The 5,381-nt window shown below is 49.8% G+C and overlaps 1 long non-coding RNA gene across 1 annotated transcript; it reads right to left on the reverse strand.

Annotated features, from left to right (window-relative positions):
- Nucleotides 1-3,597: 3,597 nt before the first annotated feature.
- On the reverse strand, nucleotides 3,598-4,923 carry LOC143442202 (uncharacterized). The gene is made up of 3 exons (XR_013110213.1): nucleotides 4,851-4,923; nucleotides 4,005-4,162; nucleotides 3,598-3,686 (listed from the first exon to the last, which is right to left on the reverse strand). It is a non-coding gene; the product is annotated as an uncharacterized LOC143442202 (long non-coding RNA).
- Between the last annotated feature and the right edge of the window lie 458 nt (nucleotides 4,924-5,381).

The following is a 5,381-nucleotide window of genomic DNA, read 5'->3' on the forward strand; positions in this document are numbered from 1 at the left end:
AAGACCACATCTGCATCGTTCCCCCGTCTGCATCCAAAAGATCCAGGGGATGCTTCGAGCTTGGAGGGAGAAGAGACCTTAGTGTGGAAACTTTCTTTTTAAAACAGCAAGAAACAAACAAATGGTTCTGCAGTCTACCGGGATCGCCCTGGGTTGGAAATTTAAAATGCATTAAGGTTGGGAGACCTATAAACATGTCATAATATGTTCTGCAAGCTGCTGCCTCTGTGACTTGCAGGCACAAGAGACCCCAAAGGGCACCGGCTGGCACACTCACTGCTCACAGATGGGCCCGCACACCTACTCTGGAACAGTGTCCTTCCACATCACATAGATACAAGTGATCTCCCCACAGATGGACACACACAGACTTGTATACATTGTGCCGTCAAGTAAGTGTGAATGCACACATCCTACACACACGCGCGTGCACATGCACACACATGTGCACACATGTATACACACACATCTCATGAAGTCTCAGCTGCAAGCTCACCCTGTATCAGAGACAGACATTCGCCGCACACACAGACACACAAAGATGTACACACTCGCGCCCACTGATCCCCACCCACAGATACATAGATGTGGGTACACGTTTATGTACGCTCATCCAAAACACAGGCATTGATATGCATACACACTCAACCCACACCATATGCATGCACTGGCTTTACCCGAAGCAAAGATAAGCTTGCACATCACTGCACGCTCGCCCCCACGAAGCCCTCAGCAATTCGGAAGAATCAAACATGTCTCCGACTTCAACAGCCATCTGGGTGACCACCAACAGCTACAACTTTTGTTTTTTTAACATTCTCTTCTCTGAAAATGGCGCTACCATTTGCCTGTGGCTCTGTCTACAATCCAAGCACCAGCTTTGATTCCTTCATCTTTATCCAGGCTTAATATCACGTCCGTCATCTTTTCCTTCGCAGCATGTCTTGACTCCAAGCCTTTCTCTCATCTCCATCATCCTTGCTGTACTCCACATTGCCATCTCCAGCCTGGACCACTGCTGTGGACCCCCCCACCCCCGGTCTCTCGGTTCACTACTGCCACCTGAAATCAGCCCTCCACATGGCAGCCAGAGCAGACTTCTCTGTAGCTGTCGCTGTACTTTCTGTGAATGCAGACTCCTTACTCAGTCTCCAGAATCAGAGCCTGTCTCTCTGCTGCCCCACCTCATTCCACATCCTCTCCCCCCACCCCATGCTCACTGCATTCTCAACGAGTTGATCTCTCTCAGTCTCATCCCCCTGCCCCACTCCAGTGCCTGTCTACCCACTCCCCGTTCCCCTGGCTCGCCATGGCTCACATATATCCCCTGTGCCTCTGTTGGAATGTTGCCCCCTTGAAGAGCTCTTCCCAGATTACCCAATCTAAGCAGGACACTCTCCATTGTGACTCAGTACTGTGTCGCGAGTCCTGCACAGTACTTAGCCCTGCACAGTACTTAGCCCTGTAAGCTGTTGCCACTGTCCACGTGTGGCTATTTAAGTGTCAACTAACTGAAATGAAATAAAAGTAAGAATGCAGTTCCAAACTACACTAACCACATTTCAAGTGCTCAATAGCAACCCGTGACCAGTGGCTGTACTCCTGGGCAACATTGATATTTCCATCATCCAGAAAGTTCTCTGAGACAAAGATACCGGACTGTAGCTTAGAGAGGATTGGGCAATGTCTCTACCCGTCATTCATCAGCATGGACTCTGGGCCTAGTATGGTGGGTTGCATACAGTGGAGGACACAGGAAAGCCCCATTCACTTATCTTCCCTGCAGACATCTGTGTATCACCTTTATTATATTTACATGAGCACACTGTAGCTGTTTTTTAAACATACCAGAAGAGGGCATCAGATCCTATTACAGGTGCGTTGTTGCTGGGAATTGAACTCAGGACCTTTGGAAGAGCAGTCAGTGCTCTTAACCGCTGAGCCATCTCTCCAGCCCTGTGCATCACCTCTTAATTTTCCCCTTTCTCCAAGTCATGGTTCCTCTGTGATATGCAAGCCTATAGTGCCCACACATGTCACAGAGCACAGGGGCTCTCTCCTCGGAGCTGCACACACTCCACCCACCTCCACACATTCATTGCTTTGGAGGCAGCGAGGCAGGTCAAATCCTGGACACAGGTGGTCCCAGATTCCCACAGCAGCTCTTTTATTCCTGGGTGTGGCCGGCTGCCTCAGTTTCCCCATCTGTAAGCTATGCTTCATAGAGCTGCTGTTGGGAGGAAAGAGAAGACAGATGTGCATGGTGCTGAGTTGTTCTCTCAGTGAGGGTACCGCCTGCCTCAACAGAAGCAAAACTCTTTTTCATCCCAGTGCAATGGACAAGCTTATGTAGACACAGCTTGTCCCCAAATCATTCCTAGGATGCCTGAAATACTGTGGGCGGCATTCCCAATCAGACCTGATGGCCTGATAGCTCTAGTCCTGACCAATGACTGAAATTCTGGAGCAATGGCTAATCTTCAAGCATCAGTCTGCCTAATAGGAATTTAAAAAAAAAAAAGCTAATGTGTTATTGAAAGCCACCTATGGTCAGAGTGGAGCCTACCCGTGGCAAAGGCCTACAGTTGGGGGTCCTCCACCACACAGGCTTGAGTCTCTGAATAGGGCAAGAGGCCAAAACCTATCAGAAGGAGGAGTCATGAGGAAAGAGCTAACCATGGGGACAAGGAAGGGAAGCAGTGCCACACTGAACGGGGGATCTGCACTGCTCAAGGGTCCCCCGGGATCTATAGTACACAGAGGATCCCTCCTGGGATCCGATGGCAAACAGCCCGAACTCCATCCCAACTTGATCCCCACCAGCTGCATGTCCTGAGCAATCTATCTTCTCTGTGCCTTCCTGTAGGAAGCAGGGTGAGTGGTGGTACCTTCTCCAGTGGGCTCTATGGCCTGCGACTTTAGAAAGCTCGTAAGGTGCTGCCTCACACACAGATCCGTGTCACAACTGGTGAAGAGATTAGATGTTGGATCTGAGGGATCTTTCCACACCTTGGCCCCCTTCTTGTAAGTCCCCTTATTGAGCCTTCTCCCTGTTTTCTTTAAAGACCTTCCCACCCACCAAGGTTCTAGGCTTATCCATGTCTTAACCAGTGTCTTACCCAAATGTCTCTGACAGAAATGTAAGTGGCCCAAATGGGGAAAGGCTCTCAGCACTTCATCTGTGCTATTACTCCACCATGGTGACTAAAGCACAGGGAGGGACCTGGGGAGGGTCTCTCTGAGAGCCAGTAGGTGCCCAGTGTGATTTACAAACTAGTGCGCCTTTGTCCATTGGGAATCTTTTGTTTGTTTGCTTGCTTGTTTGCTTGCTTGCTTGCTTGTTTTCAAGACAGGGTTTCTCTGTGTAGCCTTGGCTGTCCTGGAACTCACTCTGTAAACCAGACTGGCCTTGAACTCAGAGAGCTGCCTGCCTCTGCCTCCCCAGTGCTGTGACACCACTGCCAGGCCCATTGGAAATCAAATAGAACTCTCTAAATAGACCTCAGACACCCTTGATTCAAATTCTCTTTAAATGCTGTCTTAGTCAGGGTTTCTATTCCTGCCCAAAACATCATGACCAAGAAGCAAGTTAGGGATGGAAGGGTTTATTCAGCTTACACTTTCACATTGCTGTTCATCATCAAAGGAAGTCAGGACTGGAACTCAAACAGGTCAGGAAGCAGGACCTGATGCAGAGGCCATGGAGGGATGTTACTTACTGGCTTGCTTCCCCTGACTTGCTCAGCTTGCTTTCTTATAGAACCCAAGACTACCAGCCCAGGGATGGCACCACCCACAATGGGCCCTCCCATGGGTCCTCCCACCCTTGATCACTAATTGACAAAATGCCTTACAGCTGGATCTCATGGAGGCATTTTCTCAACAGAGATTCCTTTCTCTGTGATAACTCCAGCTTGTGTCAAGTTGACACACAAAACCAGCCAGTACAAATACCGAACCTGCATGGACATGTTAGCCAAACGTGCCTGTCTATCAGTGCTTACCAACAGTGCAGTGCACCAGGCCACCAGAACAGTACATTTAAAGAAGTCCTTCAGCGAACCGCCGGTGGCTCGGCCCTTAAGGCTCCCGCCTGCAGAGGGCGCCCCGTCTCTTGGTGCGCCGGTTCGAGTCCCGCTCTCTCTCCCGTCTCCCGCGTCATCTCGTGGGAAAAAAAAAAGAAAAAAGAAAAAAGAAAAAAGAAGTCCTTCAATCCCATAGATCCCATGGTTAAAAGCTGTGGGAAAGGCACATCTCAATGCTGAAAAGCCCAAAGGTCAGGAAGGAGGTGGGGCAGGGATCAAGAGCCAGCTGGACAATAGCTCTGTAGTCAGCTCCCACCCCCAGATGCCCACAGAGGGGGTTGTGTGCATACATTGGTGTGCGCATGTGTGTGTGTGTGTGTGTGCCTATGCGTGTGGGTGTGGGTGTAAGGTCAGAAGACAACCTCAGGCTGATTCTCACCTTGTTTGAAACAGACTTTCTTGTCCCACCCCCAGCCCCACCCCGACTCTCCGGCATACATTAAGCTAAGCCAGCCTGGAGATTGTCTGGTCTCTACCTCCTATCTCACAGTAAGAATGTTGGGATCACACGAGCATACTACCGTGCCCAGCTTCTCATAGGTTCTGGGGATCTGAGCTTGGGTCTTCACCTCCCCAGCCTTATGTCCAAACTTAATCACTAAAAATTGTGATTGTTTCCTGGCAGGTAACCAACAAAGGATCTTGCGGTGAGAAGGTTACAGTGGGTTAGCCAATGTCATCACAAGGTCCCTGTAGAGATAGCAAGAAGATGTGTTCTCTCAGAGGGAACCGAGCATGCCAGTGCACGCACTCTGCACCTCTCACCTGTGGAGATGGAAGATAATACATTTGTCCTTGTCTTAGCCACATGTGTTACCATTTGTTTCTACAGGCATCTGAAAATAAAGGACACAAAACATTCATGAAGCCGACGAGTCCAGTACATGTGTACTCTGGGGACTATCAGGGAACCGTGGAGTAAGCCCTGTCCTTGTGCCGCTATGGCAGGCGAGCCCTTATGAGTCCCAGCTGTGAATACCCTGCAGCCTGTCCTCAGTTTTTTGGGCATTAGAAGAGAGAGGAGAAATAAAGGTAACCAGAGTGTTCCATCCTCAGCCTGCCCCGCCACCTCCATGGACAAACGGCGAATGGCTTAGAGATAGGACAATGTCCAAACAGCAAAAAGAATGTAGGCACAGTAAGAGAGGAAGAAAGCATGAAGGAAAACCATTAGCTACAGGGGGACACTTCCTAGGATGAGTTGGTCAGGAAATTTGCCTCCAAAACTTGGCTGGAGTTGGGAGGGGGTGCTGGAGAGGGTGTGTGAACAGAAACCAGGCGAAGATGTGGGGAGAG

The sequence above is a fragment of the Arvicanthis niloticus genome, chromosome 5 (genome assembly GCF_011762505.2).
Source record: "Arvicanthis niloticus isolate mArvNil1 chromosome 5, mArvNil1.pat.X, whole genome shotgun sequence".
Taxonomy (NCBI): Eukaryota; Metazoa; Chordata; class Mammalia; order Rodentia; family Muridae; genus Arvicanthis; species Arvicanthis niloticus.